The sequence below is a fragment of the Brachycentrus maculatus genome, unplaced genomic scaffold (genome assembly GCF_059751285.1).
Source record: "Brachycentrus maculatus isolate JH-2025_06_01 unplaced genomic scaffold, ASM5975128v1 h1tg000003l, whole genome shotgun sequence".
Taxonomy (NCBI): domain Eukaryota; kingdom Metazoa; phylum Arthropoda; class Insecta; order Trichoptera; family Brachycentridae; genus Brachycentrus; species Brachycentrus maculatus.
In genome coordinates, this window is record NW_028280758.1 from 406721 (window position 1) to 427552 (window position 20832).

Below are 20832 nucleotides of genomic sequence, written 5' to 3' on the forward strand. Positions count from 1 at the left end.
AATCTAGGAAAAATAGATTATCATTTTGGGTGATATTGTATATATTTATAATATTTATCATACGCTAATATTTTTTGGCACGGTCAGTCGTTATCCTTCATTTATGACGGTTCTCCAAGGATACTCCCACTTTTTGTGACCATATTTTTTTGTTTAGTGGAGCTGTTATATTTCAAAATTCTGTGATATTGGTGTTAGTAGTTAAAATAACAAAAAATTGCATTTTATGTGTTTATAATAACTATTTTATAGTTAATCCGCTATGGAAAACGATGAAATTTACACTTTCAAGTTCAGTTATAAAAACGAATGGTCATACGAGTTGCCAGATACAGTGTCGCATAATTAGGGAACCAAAATACTTATTTTAATGGTAAAAAACGTCACATTTTTTTGATCAGAGTAGCTGATCAGTCATGAGAAAAAATGGTCAGAGTGGAAAAGGTTGAATACCGAACTGTTCTGTAGAATACCGAACACCTGGCAACACTGGCTATGGGGGAGACTCTACGAAAGTTTTCCCATTAGCCACCCGCACCTAGCTGGCAGCTTCCTCCTGGCGAAGTAAATAATTGATCGGCCGAGAGACGGAAAACAGCGAGTCAAGCTAGGCGCAAGTTTCGCATCCTTGCGTGCAGTTTTTGCATGTTTATTAGCTCCTAGGCGCGGAACTTCGTCGGAGTTATGATATGGAGGATAGCGCTTTATGCGTCTACCCGTCTGGGCGGCATCATCGTACCCGCAGATGTCAAAACTTTGGCTGCGGGGAAACGCTGCAAGTCCTTCGTACCTGGTGCACGAATGAAGCTGAGAAGTTGAAAGTTGAGCGAATATTATTTATGTATTACTGTATTTTTTGTGTGTAATGGTCAGCGAGCTCGCCTTCCGTACCGGAGGTCCCGGGTTCGATTCCCAGGGGGGGGTCTGATACATATAAGTGATTTTTTCACTCTAATATTTTTTCAATATTACCCTGGACTGGTACCTGAAGCGAAAGGCTGATCACCTTTCCTTCATGTGTTAACGATCAAGATAAAACTGCATTTATAGGATGCAGTGCCCTATGCACCATTGAGGTGCGGATAAGGGTTTGAAGAAGAATAAGTATTTTAAAACGTTGATCAATTTAAGGTGTTTGGCAATAAGCCCGCCAATGTACCATGTCCAAGAAGTGTAATCAGTAAATAAATAAAATGATTAAATTCAATATGCAAAAAAATACTCTTCATCGAATTTTATTTCTACAATATCAATCATTTTTCTCCCCATTTTCCTTTTCACAGTCACTGATAATTATAATAATAATTAATTTGGATAATTTATACAGCGCTATTTTCGTAAAATACTACCTCAAGCGCGCTTCACTATAAACGAATTCGGGAAAAAAAAAGTGAAATGATTTAGCAAACATACTACAGTGTATGTGGTTTTCATTGATATTTTTACAGTTTAAAAGTACTAAAATATGTTAGTCTCGCACGGTAATATTTAACTTCGAATACAGTATTACCAATCGATCCTTTGTACAGATTAATGAGAAACTCATGCAATATCACAATGGCACCTCTCAGGGGAATGAAATTAACACAAACAACAATGCGTATTGGAGTCAAAAACGCTGCCACAACGCCCGGTATAGAAACACAATGCTGCCATGCTATTGATTCTACTGATACCCACAAATCGTATTGTTATGTCACCTCACACCGCCCGACTGCACAAGTTTACTTAATATGTATTTACCAACTTTCAAGTCAAACTCTGCATTTAGTCCACTTTTTCACTGGCGAATTGCCAATTCTTTAATAAACGCAAACATCCAGGTCACCCATTCTAAAACCCTTTATTGCCATATTCATCCGTTACTACATGCATATTACACACACACACATGTATAATATATATATATATATATATATATATATATATATATATATATATATATATATATATATATATATATATATATATATATATATATATATATATATATATATATATATATATATATTATATATATATATATATATATATATATATATATATATATATATATATATATATATATATATATATATATTTTATATATATATATATATATATATATATATATATATATATATATATATATATATATATATGTATACATATATATATATATATATATATATATATATATATATATATATATATATATATATATTTATATATATATATATATATATATATATATATATATATATATATATATATATATATACATATATATATGTGTATATATATATATATATATATAACATATATATATGTATATATATGTATATATATATATATATATATACATATATATATATATATATATATATATATATATATATATATATATATATATATATATATATATATATATATATATATATATATATATATATATATATATATATATATATATATATATATATATATATATATATATATATATATATACATATATATTTCAATTTATTGCCGAAAATCAGAGTTCATTATCATAAAATAATATTTATTAAGTATATATAATAATTAATAAGTTATATTTGCAGCAATGAAAATATAATTATTTAAAAAAAAAAAACAAAAAATATAAGTAAAATTTATATTAAAATGAAAGCAAAAAATTAGACACTGGTCTATCAACAATAGAGGATAGATATGTCCAACCTGTTCTGAGGTAGGTAGCATTTTTTTTTATAAACAGCATATTTAATATTATTAATTTCTAGAAATGATATAAATATTTTGGAAAAAATATATGAAAAATATTAAAAAATACTAAAATACAAAAATTAAAATTTCAAGTGTTTGAAACAATTTTTTTTTAAAAGAAATGTCAAAAGATGTAAACTGACAGAAAATAATTATAATTGAATCTCGAGCAACAATATATAGAATTTAAAAATAATAATAATACGACACGCCAACAAAACATGTATAAATATATTTTTTTATTTCAATTTAATGTGTTCATAGTTAATTAACATTCTGTTTTACCTGCGTGATTAAAAAAAATCGATAACGCCAGCTTTTCAATTCAATCAATATCGGCAATATATTCAGCGTAATTACATCACACATCCCAGTGACACTTTCAATTTCAGCCTCCATCGAACTCGCCGGAAATTAATATTCAATACAGCAAAACTATCATATGGGTCCCCGCACACTCTTATTGCACACACGGCAGCCCGAAAACGTGAAATGCTGAAAATTGTGTCTCGTCAATTGACGCTCGGTTTATTCAACCAAAAAATCAACAAATATAATATTAACTTCATAAAATTAAACAACTTTGTTTTAATAACTTTTTTTATTATTAGTACACTTTAACCTACCGGTTTCGACAAGTACCTTGCCATCATCAGGGTTTTATTAAATTTTTAAACATTAAAAACATTAAAATACTCATATAAAATAATTAATTACATTTCCTTGCCAAAAACACACTCCGTAAAAAATCCTAAATGTTATTTTTATTTTGGATTTTTTTCAGTTGTGCATGTTTTCGGAATGCCCAGAAAATGTACTATATCCCAGCAAAAGCGGCATATTTTTAATTTAATATTTACCCGCTATAGGGCAGAAAGTGTTGTTTTTGCATTTTGAAGAATAGGTATTGTTTAATAATTTTTTTTTTAATTATACTTAATATTTTCTTGGTGGAGAAAAGAACATCTAGGTTTTACATAAAAAGATCTGTTGCACAGTAAAAGTTCAATAAGTGGCTTGATATTTATTTTTATAACATATTTTCAAACATTAAAAACGACCTCCTGAAAAATCAAGTTTTTCGATATATGACGTTGTTGAAAGGACTGAGCGATATAACAGATCGTAAACCCTGAAAATACAACTTTCATATTCTTCTTCATCAATGAAAAAATCTTGACCTAAGCAGCTCCTGAGAAGAGAATATTTTGAAGGAATTTGTGAAAAAAACAATTTGACACGAATAAAAAAATATTAGATATTTATTTCAATAATATATACCTGAACATGTTTGAGTCATTTTCCTCCTTTATATATATATATATATAATTGGCTGTTTTTACTATCATTATTTTTTGCACTCTTCTTTTACTTTCTCCAACTTTCAATCATTCGACACACGTTCAGTTGGTCAACTGCTTTCTGGTAGATTTCACGCAAAGTGATTGCTGATCATTTTTCGTTTAGTATTCAAAGTAGACGCTGTTACTCCGTATATAATGTGCACAAACCTTATCCGCATATCTCATAACTAGTATGTTATGTAACGCGACCTGGTGACAATAATAAGAACGAAAAATGCAGAAATGGTGGCATATACTCATCTCTACTAGGAAGTTCTTTCTGAATAATTTTCAAACCGTTTTTATCAAGCAATCACTATTTGAAGCATCAACTTTGTATATTCCATTTTATAACTTACATTTGTGTCGGGTTGTGGTCCCGTGGTTAGTGTCGCGGACTCTTAAGTCAGAGTTTCTCAGTTCGAACCCACTCTACCACGATTTGATACCTATTTCTAATAATGAGCCGCTTAAGCTCACAGAATTAGTATGAAATTGAAATATTTGTGTACATAATAAAAACACAAACATTTTTTTTGAAAAAAAAAACAAAACAAAAAAAAATTGCAACATACATGAAGAAAAATATGGGAAGTCTGGGTATTTAAAGAGCTTATAACCTGACATAGGCTGGTAAAGTGATCACTTCACACAGGTGCAACATTTACCATTCTACCCATGATTGATAACCACATTACTCAAATTTTCTACATATATCGCTAATCTTATGACAATAACCAGCCTATGACAGGTCATAAGCACTGTAAATACCAGACCTCCATATTCTTCTTCATTTATGTTGAGATATCAAAAATGCAAATATAATTTAATGCCCAAAAAAAAAATATTATGCCCATTACATATTAATCTTGAAAAAAAAATTAAAAAAGACTATTATACCATTAATTATATAAAACATTAATCCTTGAGTGTAAGTCCCTCTCCAGGCACAAGAGCTCAGTCTCTTTTTTGGAGAGGCACAGCGAATCTATATTTATAAGTTTTCCATATGTATAAATGTTTAGAAATTGTATTATGTTGTACTTAAAAATTTAACTATATTAAATAAATAAAAATAAATAATAAAAAAACTACAGTGGAACCTCTCATAACGAGCATACTTGGTACCAGAATCTTACTCGTTAAGCTAAACATTTCGAGTTCCAAGACAAGTCCTGGCTCACAAATGTCATGAATAAGGGACTTGCCCTTTCTCCGTAACACTTAAGGGAGCAACTTTTTACATTTTTGGTTCCACTGTAAATGGAGAAAATACAGATTTGTGAACAAGTCTTTGGACATATTCAAAATTTTGGAAACAAACAATACTCATAGGCAAACGTTATATCGAATGATGTTATACAGCATTCCTCATTTATTTTTAAATCTAACCCTCTCTTCAAGCTAGCCATGATTGATAAACCAACCCTCTTGTGACTTTTCCGACAGACGACTTAAAATAAAAGCCCCGTTCTTGCCCTCTGGGTCCCCTTAAGAGGAATGATATCGCCCACTTTGGGAACCACTGGAATACTAGAACGCTTTTCTTCTAGAACACCTTCATGGTTTTAGAATTAACTCAGCTGTGGGCGTTGCAACGTCCCTTTCTTTCATACGGACCACAAAGGGATTTAGAAGATCCCCGAATATATCATCTTTTCGACTGTCTTTATTACATTTATATTAAACGTTAACAGTTTGATTTCACTCATAAAAAGCAGTCCCCAGGTGTCGATTTAAAGTTTTCTTTAATTGATTTGTCAGTCACTTTGTAATAATATCTATCCATATAGTGAAAAAGCAACTACACCAGTGGACACAAAAACCATCTCAACCGCTAAAAATTAGAAAATTTGCTATGATTAATTAAACTGTATGTACAAATCGTTATTTTCCTACAACATTTTGAGTGTGTCCATATACTTGTTCACAAAATCCGGATTATCTCCAATGACAGGAGTTATTTTCATAATGTAATTGGAGATCATCCAGATTTTATGAACAGTATTTGGACACACTCGAAATGTTGTAAATAAATTATCTGGTCAAATTATAAGCTTAAATAATAAAAATGAAAATGATATTTTCAGGCGTTTCTCATCTTTGTGATTATAATCCAGGATTCGGACCTCACATACTCACATAAGAGTTTCTGCTAAATAAAAAGCTTCTTTTCATCTCACCAATAGATGTCTCTAGTGAAGTTCTAGTGACTCAATAACGGTGTTTCTGAATTGGTTCATACATATAGAACTTCCAAGAATTTGAGTAGTGTGGTTGTCAATAACGGGTAGAATTGGTGAATGTTACACGTGTCTAAAGTGATCACTAAAACCAGCCTATGACGGTCGTCAGCCCCGTAAATGCCCAGACTTCCATATTCTTCTTCATCTTTGATGAGAATACGTTATTTTCCAATTAATTAACATATCTGGGGAATATTTCTTACTTTTCGGTATAAACAAGTTTTTATTCTTCCGAGTTTTAAATAAAAAATCATCTTTATATTTCAGATAGCAGATTACCTGACCCTCAGCCCCATAACGGTTGATTTGGGGTTTAGTCTTTGAACATATATTTATTGATTTGGCGTTTAATTTGTAAAACTCCATTTTAATTTATGTATTAATTTTAAATCAAACACAGATTTTTTGAGTCTACTAAGTTGTATTTTATTAACAAAAACACATAAAAAATTATATTGTGACAATTGTTTCGCCTTGTTAGGGCATTATCGAACGAATGTTTGTTTGATAATGCCCTAACAAGGCGAAACAATTGTCACAATATAATTTTTTATGTGTTTTTGTTAATAAAATACAACTTAGTAGACTCAAAAAATCTGTGTTTGATTTAAAATTAATACATAAATTTTAACATATAATTGAAAGATTTTATGTTTTCGTTGTTTATATTCAGAAAGAAGGTTAATATTTTATTTTCATTTTAAATAAAGACAATTTTAATTAAAATAAGTTTATTCGGTTTTAAATAATATAATATTTTGTCTTCCCATCCTTATTTTTAATAGCCTTTTATCCATGGAAGCATACAGTAAATTTATAGTTTCTGAAAATATTTCGTCTTTTCAAACTTCAATGAACAGTTTTTTTATTCGTGGATATTATTTGCTTTTTTGCATTATAGCCCATAAATTTTCGATTGGATTCGGGACTGTTGCCGGGCCAAATCAGCGAAATTAAATTGAATTGAACTGTCGGGTTGTGGTCCCGTGGTTAGTGTCGCGGACTAAGTCAAGTCAGAGTTTCTCGGTTCGAACCCACTCTACCACAATTTGATACCTATTTCTAATAATGATCCGCTTAGGCTCACAGAAATAGTATGAAATTGAAATATTTGTGTAAATAATAAAAACACAAATATTTCTCTTTAAAAAATGTGTATGTATAGTAAAAATAAAAATTAATTTTTAAGAAAAAATACGTTCTAGTTTGGAATCATAACGTGTATAAATTTGATAAATCTCTGGTTACAAGTATCTCTTTTTGTTTCCAGGGGGGGTAGTTGACTTTTGAGGAGACCGATTTTATTTTATTTTTAATTAAAAACTTTTCGGATTGCTCATATCAGATTGCCTTTACTACTCTCCTGTTGAACGTTAATTGTTTTTCAACTTTGTTTTTCAATTAACTTTCGGAACAAAACAATTTCGAAATTTTGTATCAGAATACCTTTTATATTAATCTCATAGGCCTATGGTATTACTTTTTTCATTGATATTACCTTTATTCACATTATTATCTATGGTATTCATACATGTTATAAAGGACAAATTTAAACATTGTGTTACACTCTCTCTCGCTGCTCGCTGATAGTGTGTGAAGGAGACGTGTATTTACCAGTTCTCATCAAAGATGAAGAAGAATATGGAAGTCTGGGCATTTACGGGGCTGACGACCGTCATAGGCTGGTTTAAATGATCACTTTGCACACGTGTAACATTCACCAATTCTACCAATTATTGACAACCACACTACTCAAATTCTTGGAAGTTCTATGTGAACCAATTTTGAAATACTGTTCTTGAATCACTAGAACTTCACTAGAGACAAATATTTGTGAGATGAAAATATTCTGCTTCATCTTTGATGAGATGTCAAAAAATAATATGAAAATAACTCCTGTAATTGAAGACAATCCAGATTTTGTGAACAAGTATTTGTGAAAAAAATATTCTTAGATTCTCTTCTTCTCATATTCGGATTTTTGTGGACTGGCTTATACATTGAGGTCTATTATTCGAGTCCTTCTGTGGTGTTTATTCAATTTTCTCTCTTCTTACGAACTAATTCAATACTTCATCATTTTGAAAGGTGTGGCAAGTTATTAGTAATTGTATTACTCTGTATAGTAATATTAAGTAATATGAGCGTATACAGGATGTTTTGTATATAATACATATAATTATTATACCAGATGAAACACCGCCGAAGTTTCCATTAACGAGGCACTATATTGGCCGCACTTTATCAAAGTTTCGCAATAAATTTAGCACTTCATTTAGAAATCCATCCCCAGCACACATACTTCAATACTAATAGCATAACCGTGTACTCGCTAAATATAATATATTAACAAAGTTTTCCTTTCAGAAAATGTGTAAACGCATCTTTTGTATTTTCGTACTTTTCTGTTCGTATTTTTCTCGTACGTGCTTAATTTATTTATTTATCTTAACTTGATGTACAGAAAAAAATATAAACATTGGCAGGCTTATTGTACTAGTGATGTTAGTCAAAACGTTGAATACCTTATAAAGCTGTTTGCAATCAGAGGGTAGATAGTACTTGATCTACATAAAGTGTAAATGAGAAAGATTACAATTTACTTTTGTATTAAAGAAGCAAATACTTAACATTAAATATTTATCAAAATTACAAATTGATGATAGTAAGGAAGGCAAAGAAAGGGGGAATTTAGGGAAGGAGGTAGAGGAAAAACGTAAGGCGTGAGGTTTGATGGGTAGTTAGGATTTTAATGATAGATAGTTATGTCTCAGACGTTTCTTAAAAGGAATGAGAGAAGGCACATCTTTTTACAATGAGAGGTAATTCATCCCATAGTCTGGCCGCTTGGACGAATCATGTGCTATGACGAGGAATGGGATGTGTTCTATCAGCAAATAAATAAATAAATAAAAATATATATAAGTATATCTGCAACCCATAATATATTTTGACGAACGAGCCTTTGCTGTTGGGGGTCCGATGGCGCGTAATGCTCTTCGACCAGTAGTTAAAAATAGTGAGAGTGAGATGATCTTTAGAAAAAAACTGAAAACGAACTTGTTTGCTTAATCATTTCTAAAATCTTCTTAATTCAATCACAGCGAATCGCCCTTGAGGTAGTATTTTACGTAAATGGCGATCTATAAATTATTTAAACTTATGTTTATTGATCTAGACCCTTCGTAGAGTTGTAGTTTTGTTAGTGACATCATAACATCACTTATGGCTGTTCTTTATCTAACTTCTAGTCAAATTATCCTTGAACCATATATAATACTTAATCATATATAACTACGAGCCAGGCAACACAGAATCTTCGATCTTCTTGAGTGCAGTTCCAAATTACTTTTGGTAATGTCTATAGGGATGATGATTGATCTGCTGAATACCCAGGGAGATGTATCTTTTTCATTTAAAGATTTTTAACTTTAGGCATTTGCTGTTTGATTATAATATATGAATATTCCCGTCTGAACATAATATGGTTTGTTTATGTTCGATGTTTTGGTGTATTTTTTAGTGTACCTTGATTGCTTACACTGTTTTTTCATTTTCTTTTTACAATATACAGTTTACGCAAACATTTTTATTTCCTTATTTTTGTCTGCCCAAGTGCCCCATCATTAAAAATAGGAATCAAGTTGTGTTAGAGTGGCTCTCGAACATTGAAACTCTCACCCAGAGTCCGCGACACTAACCACGGGACCCCAACCTGGCCATTTAAGACATGTATGTAAATAGTGATTGGTATTCCTGTAATCCACATGTAAATTTAATATAAAGATAAAATATAAATATTGTAATTGTTTTTAAAACTTGTGTGACTTCATCGTGTAAATACTACAGCCACTTTAAGTCAACAATGTTATCATACAGGAAGAGTATTATTGTTTTTAATAAAATATTATATCAATATTAGTATTATCATTGATTTTTATATTTATTTTCGCAATTTTATTTCTCTTGAACCTTTTTTTGTGGTGTATTATAATCACTGAAAATGAAAAATTAGGAAAAATAGTCATGTGTGTGAGACAAATGGTCATCCTGGTTTAACAGCACAATTTCTAGATATATTTTTTTTATTATCTTTATCTATTTTTTTGACACGTTGCGCACGTTTTTCTTTGGACACGTTGCGCGTGGCAACGAGGATAGCCTGGAACGACTAGCTGTGATAGGTAGCCTGGAGGGAAAGAGAGGGAGAGGAAGATCCCACACGATGGACCGATCAAATTAAGGCTGCAGCAGGCACCTCGGTGGTTGGAGCGCTACGTGCAGCGTAGTCAAGGGATAACTGCAGAAGAGTCATTGCTTCTGCAAAGGGTCACAACCCTCAGCAATGAGGAATAAGACGGAGAAGAAGAAGAAAGAAGAATCTATTTTTTGCTGTTGTTAACAATATTCTGATCAGACGCAAACATATGGCATTGCATTTTTAAAAATTCAAGTTCAAATAAAAAGTTTGAGGTAATGTCAATGTCACCTCACCGTCTAATAATTGAACGACCTTGCGTTAGTTGTCCGCAAACTTTTTTTTTATAAAATTTTCTTGTGGAGATTTAATGCAATAAAATGCCCTCCGTGGACTATTCCGGGTTTATTATGAAGTTTGCACTTATTATGTGTCCACATTGCTTTACACGTTCAAATTTTGACCAAAACAATAAAATATAGTAATTTATGTATTTTTTAAACCCTAATGTATGGAGAAATGAAGCATGGATTTGGCAAAACATAAGTGAATGAAGTCGAAATGCCATCTCTCAGATGAATGTGCGGCAAAACGATTACCTTTTTTTGACATCTCATCATAGATGAAGAAGAATATGGATGTCTGTCATTTACGGGGCTTACGACCGTCATAGGCTGGTTTAAGTGATCACTTTACACACGTGTAACATTCACCAATTCCACCCATGATTGAAAACCACACTACTCAAATTCTTGGAACTTCTACATATATTGATCAAACTCGAAACATAGTGTTCGAGTTCACTAGAATTTCACTAGAGACATCTTGTGTAAAGTGTTCACGTAATTCTATCACTCAAATCGTAAAGACATTCCTGCATCGGTATCTGTGTTTTGCAGTTATGTAAATTTAACGAGTCTCACATTCTACTATAACCCTTATCCGCACCCAATGGTGCATAGGGCACTGCATCGAATTGACGCAGTGTTTTCTTGATCATTACTTACATGAAGGCAAGGTGATGACTCTTAAGCTTCAGGAACCAGTCTAGGGTAATATTAAATCAATATTACAGTGTAAAATCACTAATATTTATTTTCAACCCCCCTTGGAATCGAACCCGGGACCTCCAGCACGGTAGCTAAACACGCTGACCATTACACCACGGAGGCGGACACATTCTATGATATAAAAACAAATTAATTATAGATTGCATTTTATAATATCTGGTTTATGATTATTTTTCTTATTGTATATATAACAATTAAGCAGAGTTATGCTAACTTCCTAGTTATCTCGTGTCTACATACTCGCAGATAAAATATCTCCATGCTAATATTATGTATACACTGTTTAAAAAAACTGGTACCTGAAGCGCAGGACTGATCACCTTCTATCATGCAATTAACGATCAAGATAACTCTGCGTCAATAAGATGCAGTGCCCTATGCGCCATTGGGTGTGGATAAGATTCAGAAGAAGAAGAAGAATTAAAAAAACTGTCCTAGGGTTCTCGTATTCTCCCAAAAACCTTTGACGAGATTTTTGCTCGACTTGATTTTCCACTTTCAGAGCAATTATAATGTATCTGTTGTCAGAATGTATCTTGTCTTCTTTCAACGTTTGTTGTCCCTTTCCAAAATCTTCTTTGGTCTTTTTTGGCTGCTACTTTCTGATACATGTGACTCGTAGATTTGTCCAAACCATACCACCCAAATCACGTGTTCAAGCCATCCTTGCAAACTTTTCCGTATTAAAAAAAAACATTAAAATAATAATACGGAAATACTTACTTAAAATCATTTTTAATTTTCCACTGTATTTCAGCGTAAACCCTGCCTATTAAAAAAAAATATAAATCTTCGTAATTTTTAGCCTTTTTTCTTACCATCCAGTATTTTGGTTGTTTTCTGTTTATTTTTGCTGCATCGTAAATATAATATTATTTTGAAACATTGCAACATATTGTAATACTGTAATTATTTAAAACTTCCTAATAACTCATTATGATTGATTCACGAAATATTATCTACCTGTTATGATTTATTATTTTTTTATCAGACCCACGAACGTATTTTTTTTACTAGAGACTTTGTATATTTTTTTTATGAACAGTTACCTCGAAGTATCTTAGCATACATATGTTCACGTAAAAAACTATACTTTTATAGTTGCATGCACCCCTATGCATAAAAAATAATTTTTTGGTAAGACATGATTAAATTATAAATAAAACCCTTTTTTACCACTTGAGTATTCGGCTGTCCAAACTTAAAACATTTTTGGACTAAGTAGAATCTACTTAGTCCAAAAACGCAAAAAACGTACTACAAAAAAAATGTCCCTTACTGTGTTTTGAGTTTGGACAGCCGTATTGTAAAATAGTTTGTATTCTTTATTTTTCTCTCTTTTTTGTGTGTATATTAGGTTAAAATGGATAAAAACAATAAAAAAAATATGTAAAAAGAACTCCACCGACAAGACACACAAGGTGTCTTTGTGGGTCCTTCTACAAAATTTGGAATATGTGAAAATTATTAAAATTACTCTCTAAAGAGATGTATAAAATTCATGTAATTTTTTTTTTAATCTTTAAAAAATATATTTTGTTAACGACTAGTTTCGTTTGCTACAGATTCTTCCATACGGGTTTGAATATAAACTTTTAAAAAATATAAATATTTAAACCCGTAGATGGAAGACCTCGTTACCTTTCAATAAATATTTTCTTTTCAAAACTATATATAATATTTATTTCGAAGAAAAACGTATTATTTCAATACAAAAACAGTATTTTAAGAAAAAAAATTAAGTTACCTGGGTTTAAAGAAAATTATGTTGCGATTTAACGTTTGTTGGACCTTAATTAAAATACGCTTGTTTGCTGTACTTTAAACTGTAATGCATATTAATGAAATAAAGCAATCGATAACGCTAATTAAATTTTAATGTCTTGTCTCATCGAAAAAACGAAATAATTATCAGCGCTCACCCCGTAGGCTGACGCGTAGAGACTGGCCTATAACGTATGAATCGTTAAGGTAATTATTGTTATGTTATTAGTACGTATTTGCTTAGATAACCAACCCGGAATCGATATCAAGGAAACGAAATCGAACGGTCGTCGCCTTGAAAATGTGTATTGTGGACGTAATGACGTATTTTGTATGCGGCACTGCCTGCCACTGGAACTTGCTACGGCCACTGAGACTACCGATTCACGCGCTTTGGCAACAACTGCCTTAAGCTCTACACCAAGGGTGGCCAACCCGCGGCCCGCGGAGCATTATTTCCTTTAGTGTACACAAAACCACCAAAAGAACATTCCAACAGATGGACTATAAACTATTTTTTCGTGGAATTTAAAACAAAGCCAACATGCTTGATATGCAATGATTCTGTTTCTATCTTCAAAAAGTAAAACATTAATCGTCATTGCGAGGCTTGACATGCAAATAAGTTTGAAAAGAACCTTAAAAGTAATTAATATGTTTATATATGTACATATATATATATATATATATATATATATATATATATATATATATATATATATATATATATATATAAATCTTGTTTGCTTTGAATAATAAAATAAATTTAGTTTTACGCCTCGGTAGGATATCTCATTTCTAAAATCTGGCCCGGCTACAGAAAATGTTGGCCACCCATGCTCTGCATCCTGTGTTTTATTTTTTCTATTTTTAATTTAAATTTTAATCACCCCATTATGTATTGGCAACAATCTTTGACAAATAAACAACATCTATTGGGAAAAAGTGGTGATTTAGAATTAACGGGGAAAGGATACAGGCAAAAGATTTTTTTTTTAAAGAAAAAAGAAATATTTGTGTTTTTTATTATTTACGCAAATATTTCAATTTCATACTATTTATGTGAGCCTACGTGGCTCATTATTAGAAATAGGTATCAAATTGTGGTAGAATGGGTTCGAACCGAGAAACTCTGACTTAAGAGTCCGCGACACTAACCACGGGACCACAACCCGACTCTATTTATGAAATACACCCATATTTGTCCCACATTTGGCGAATGTAGTTGGAAAAAGGGCTGAAGAAGACCGAGGAAAACTTGGCATGATCAGGTATGTCAAATACTTGAAAGCGGTCGGATCGGCCGTTATGTATGAGGAGGTGCATGAGTGGCATTCTATTCTCTCTGCCTACCCCTGCGGGGAAACGGCGTGATGATTGGTTGGTAAAATAGTTTTTTTTTTAAATATATTATGGGCTCGATTCCCAGGGGGGTCAAGTAAATATGAGTGATATTTTCACTCTAATATTTATTCAATATTATCCTGGACTGGTACCTGAAGCGGAGGGCTGATCACCTTTCTTTCATGTGTGAACAATCAAGATAATACTGCGTTTACATGATGCAGTGCCCTTTGCATCATTGGGTGCGGGATAAGGGTTTGAAGAAATATATATACTTAAAACCCTTATCCGCACCCCAATGGTGCATAGGGCACTGTGTCATATAAACGCAGTGTTATCTTGATCGTTTACACATGAAGGAAAAGTGATCAGCCCTCCGCTTCAGGTACCATCCATGGTTATATTGAATTAATATTACAGTGAAAAAATCACTTTATTTTACCCCCCTTAGGAATCGAACCCGGGGCCTCCCGAACGGTAGCCGAGCGTGCTGACCATTACACAACGGAGGCGAAGAATTAGATATATATAAACATTCATACATAAATACATAATTGTGTATGTGTGTGTGTGTGTGTGTGCGTGTGTGTATTTTTTTAATATAACACTTACACTTTATCATGCCGAGCTTATTAGATCCGGTTGCCAGTAAAATTATCGTAAAAGCCAAAAATGTTAGCGCCGTGTCGCACGTTCCAAGGACCGAACGGAGGGGTTACGGCAGGAAACGTAATTCACACATACCTTGAATTTGATAATGATTTTTGTATTTGCTACAGGAAGCTTTCAGCACCGCGAGGTCGGCGAATTCGCAGCCAAGTGCCTAACCCGCTGTCCGTAGGAAATAAACGCGACGAAATAAAAATTACACTGTAATACGCGTTCGTTCATCTTTTCGTTTTAAATAAATATATATATATATATATATATATATATATATATATATATATATATATATATATATATATATATATATATATATATATATATATATATATATATATATATATATATATATATATATATATATATATATATATATATATATATATATATATATATATATATATATATATATATATATATATATATATATATATATATATATATATATATATATATATATATATATATATATATATATATATATATATATATATATATATATATATATATATATATATATATATATATATATATATATATATATATATATATATATATATATATATATATATATATATATATATATATATATATATATGTGTATGAATATGTGTATGTATGTATGTATATTTATAAATATATTCTTATTTTCAATCTTCTTATATAGAAAAAAAATCCTTTAAGCATTCTCATTCACTCCTCTCCTTTCCTTCTCCTTCCTGCAAAATCTATTTTTTATACCATACCCTTTTGTATATCTTGGTGTTTTCAATAGTTATTATAACATAAATGTGGAATTGTTTAATTGGCTTTATTTTTATTATTGTAACTATTTTTGCTATTGTAATGTAATGTTTATTATTGGTAATGTAACTATTTTTTAAAATATACTTTTTTAAATGTAAAGCTGTACAATTCCCGAACAAATAAAATAAAAAATATTGTATTAAATTTACTTTCCTATCTTGAGAGATGAGACACTTAATTTATATTGTTTGCTTTTAAGGTCTATATAACTAACCATCAAGCCGCCTCTCCGCAAGGGTCGGTAGAGAGAATAGGACGCCACACCAATCTGTCTTTGTTAACAATTTTAGCCTCTTCGATATTCATGCATACCCGCTTATTATTTCGACTTTATTTATTAAATATTTGAAATATTGATCAAATGAAATTTTCCTTGGTGTTTCTCTCCACCTATTTACAACTACATTCCCGTCATAAGTTTGTTTTATTTTTCTTTCTTACTCGATCAGCATGTCCAAAACATCTCAATTCACCTTTATTCATTTCAATAGCCCTGCGGGAAAGTGGTTGGTTTTAGTTTTTATATTTTGACAGTCCTTATTTCTTAGATATTTTGAACGAGTTCAGCGCATTCGTAAAATATAATATTCACAATTTCAGTCCCTTAAAATACATTTGAGAATGATAATCTTCGTTTTATTGTCTCTTAAGGCTAAGATATTGAACGTTAAAATTAGAACACGATCGGCCGCGGTAGGGGCTTGACATCACTCTGCACTCATTTTTAGTATTTATTAGAATTTATTTGTTTCAAAGATTAACTTTTATTTTCTGTAAAAAAAATTATAATACTTAGCAATATGCCCTCCAACGTCCTTTTTTTTATGTACATGAAGTTAAAATTAATTAATAAACGGCGTTTAAGCAAACAATTCAGCTACACGAAATGTTACCTGGGTTTTAAGAAAATAAGTTTCGATTTATTGTATATTGGACCTTAAGGTCATATTCGCAATAGTAAAATTCAGTTAGCTTCCAACAATGCTTAGTCAGGTCACACCCATTTTTTTAGAATACGTTTTAGTTTTTTTTTTGTTTTTAGAATATGTATCGGAATTTTTTTTTAACTCCTTCCCTTTTAATAACTGCTTTTTTTTAAAACCACATATTTATTTCGAAGAAAAACTTGTTTTTTCAATACAAAAACACTGTGTTAAAAAAAAGAAAAATAATTACGTCAACTGTTACCTGGGTTTAATGAAAATTATTTTGCTAATTATTGTAGATTGGTCCTTAACCGGAGTTTGTAGACGGTAAGATGTGCTCGCGGTACAGGGTGACCGGCATGCCCGTGTCAACAGTACCGAGAGTGCTAGCGGCTACAGTACTACAGTCAGTAGCGGGCCACGAGCGGCCCAGGTCAGTCGCCAGTCGCCAGTCGCTCCACGATAGCGCCGAGTATCGCGAGTATCCAACTGCCGCTCTAGCGTGTACCCTGACATAAATATTCGCGATCAGCTTCCAATATTTGCACTTGTACGACGAACAAGCCCAGTGTGCATTCAAAGCCGATGCAATCAATTCAGTAACCCTTCGAGTAAAATTGTCTCAAATTTCATAGTGGGTTGTACTCAGTTTATTCAGTACCTGACACTTGGTTGAAATTGTGACATCGTTCGCTGTGATTGCCGCCGCGTGTGTGAATAAGTATAAGTAACGGTGATAACTCGTTAGACGCGATATCAGCGGCCCAGCTTGTTTAGCAATGCAGACACGTGATACGCGCGAAGGGAATGTTGGCAATTAGTTCATTCATCCTTTGGAGCGTCGAACGCTGCCGATCTGGACCCCGCTTCTACGTGCGAACCCACCCGACGTCTTATCGTTATTGTAAATTGTAAACAAACACAGCATCTTGTCTTGCGCGCTTGTTATCACTCTCCCCAGACCCGGCTACTTGTGATTGTAAACTTTATTCGAGAAAAATCCGATCATTCGTCCGATGATCATTGCATTCGCGAAGAATAAAAACCGGTCTGAATAGTATACATACATAAATGCTACGAACTCTCGCGACATACTTTTCCTTCCTGGATACAGTTTTTTTTATTCTATACGAGGATTTAAATCAAAGCCGTCGTCAGGAGCCCATGGCTCCACATCTGTGCAAACGCTGTCCACATTCCGTAAAACATGTGTCGTGCCAGACTTCCAATGAAGAGTTTTATTCCACATTTTCGCTCTTTAATAGATAGTTAAAAAAATTGACTGTTATGAAAAATCGATTACGCGCTCAAATAATGGCATCATTTGAATAAACATTTTTCTATGATAATTATGTTGAACGGTACATTCCGTGTTTTAACGTTCAGTTTGTGACAAAATGAAATTGTACTTGACGTAAAGAGATCGTTTAATATAACTACAGTTTTGTTGAACAAAAATCAGTTGGATTCTTAACATCGTAAAGGAGCAATTCATCGAATGAGACATCCTCTCGTCATGCGACAAGTGTTGTGTTTTATCAGAAAATATTAGTAGCAATTATTTTTGGTACTCCCTGGATGCTCTTGTCCAAGTTTCGGCTGGCTGCTCGTCTCTCCTGCACTGCCTACACTAGCAAGGGACCTCTCCTTGCCTCCACACCGTCACACTCCGCTGCCTTCCTCCGCATCCACTGACAGAGGTGAGACCCGTCGCATTGCCTTTCCGTATTTCTTGAATAAATTCCTCTCCAAATTCGTTGCATCATCAAAATCGACATACTATTTATAAAATAGAACCCAGTCGGGGATCCGAAATTAATCAACTGAAAAAATATTTACAACGATTAAAGAAAACACTTGTTTTATACCACTTGAGTTTTATTAAAGACTACATGTTTCGGAAGTTAAACTTCCATCATTCAGGTCTCTATAATAACTTGTAAAACAGGTGTTTTCTTTAATCATTGTAACATGTCTTACCACAAAGTTAATGCCGAAACAATAAAGAAAAAATACTTTATGGAAAGATATTTGTGCTAGTGATTAGTTGTTTTTTCTCTTTTTTTTCTTTTTTTTTCTTTAAACAGGTTTCTTACCTTATCTTTTTTCTGTTTATATGCCTATTTACTGTACCTTTCATTGGTTTATATTTTTTTTACATTTCGCCCTGAGTTTTCTTATTTGTCACTTTTCTATCTGTTTTTCAGTCTTGTTAACCTTAATCCCATGTGCCAAAATGAGTAATGGTAATTAATCACTTATCGGGAATATTATATATCGCTCATTTGATGCAACAATGGCGTAATTACACTTTTAGAAATATTACAAGAGATGCCATTCAGACGTTGTAGCAGCAGAAATGGCACCTTTTTACTCAATTCTACAGTGACAACCGCAGCATTTCAGAAAATCAATTCTGTCAATGTTTCTCCCGATGTAAATAGTCTCTCCGCACATTTCGACATATTTTACTTGTTTTTTTTTAAGTGTATTTACGTCATTGTTGCACCAAATGAGCGATATGTGACTTGTGTAGTTAATAATATGTTTAAATAAATAAATCCCCAAAGATTTATGACCATATTAAACTAGTCACTGTGTACGATTGTAAATGGTATGCTAAGATACGAATATTCATAATATTGTAACTTATAATTGACTTTAATTCGCTTTCTGTCTGATGTCAATGCAACTACTATTCTTCATTCCCACGCTATGTGTACGCATAAGTATTCACCTTGCGTATCGAAACATTTAATAATAAGGTTTTTAAAAAAAGGTTACGAACCATAACGCCGCTTCCACGCAAGGGTAGGCAAAGAGAATAAAACACCACATCAACTGTCTTCGCAAACAATCTTCGCGTCTTTCATGCATCTCTTTATGCATACTTCATTATTTCGATTTCTGACCTGACTAATTTCGTGTATTTGAAATTCTAAATTATGCCAAGTTTTCCTCATAAATTCGTTTTACTATTATTTCCTCACGCATTCGATTCACATGCCCAAACCATCTCAACACACCTTTCTTAATTTTATCGATAGTGTTTATCCTCAATTTTCTTTCTTTTTATCACCATTCGAACATCTATCGTACATCATTTTTCATACATTCGTCTGCGATAACGCATTTATAAGGTTATCTTTCTTTAAACCCTGTTTCTTTGGACATCGTGCATAATTTGTGTTTTTAATTTGTGAATGTACGTTTTTATTTCACGATTAAAGATTTCGAATGCACTTTTAGGATGTATTTATTACATATCCTTATAAGATACGTTGTAAAACTTGTTACAATCGTTTTTATAATAACAGCTCGATTAAAACCTGTTAATAAAATTTACATTCAGGGCCATTCAGCATTATTAAGAATGGTTGTTTATCAAATAATGTTTGGAAAAAAACAGTAACAAATCAATATATGAATTGACTACTACTACTACTGCTACTTCTACTACCACCATCACGCCGTAGGCAGTAAGGATGGAACGCCACAGTCTTCTGTCCTGACAAACATCCCTCACTTCTTTCACATCCATACATCTAGTCATACATGCCCTTTTTACACCACCAGATTTTTGGTTCATCTAGTCATACATGCCCTCCAACTTTTGACACCACCAAATTTTAGGTTCATCTAGTCATACATGCCCTCCGACATTCGACACCACCAGATTTTTGGTTCATCTAGTCATACATACCCTCCGACTTTTGACACCAC

At 32.1% G+C, this 20832-nt stretch overlaps 1 protein-coding gene across 2 annotated transcripts in view; it reads left to right on the forward strand.

Annotated features, from left to right (window-relative positions):
• gus (splA/ryanodine receptor domain and SOCS box containing gustavus) overlaps positions 1-20832 on the forward strand; it is a 229319-nt gene that overhangs the window by 10128 nt on the left and 198359 nt on the right. The window contains exon 1 of one of the 2 annotated variants that reach the window (XM_088262862.1): positions 17483-18809. The exons of the other annotated variant lie outside the window; for it this stretch is intronic. The gene's annotated coding sequence lies outside the window, so the exon portion shown is untranslated. Of the gene's footprint in view, positions 1-17482; positions 18810-20832 lie in introns of those variants that run through there. 2 annotated transcript variants of the gene reach the window in all.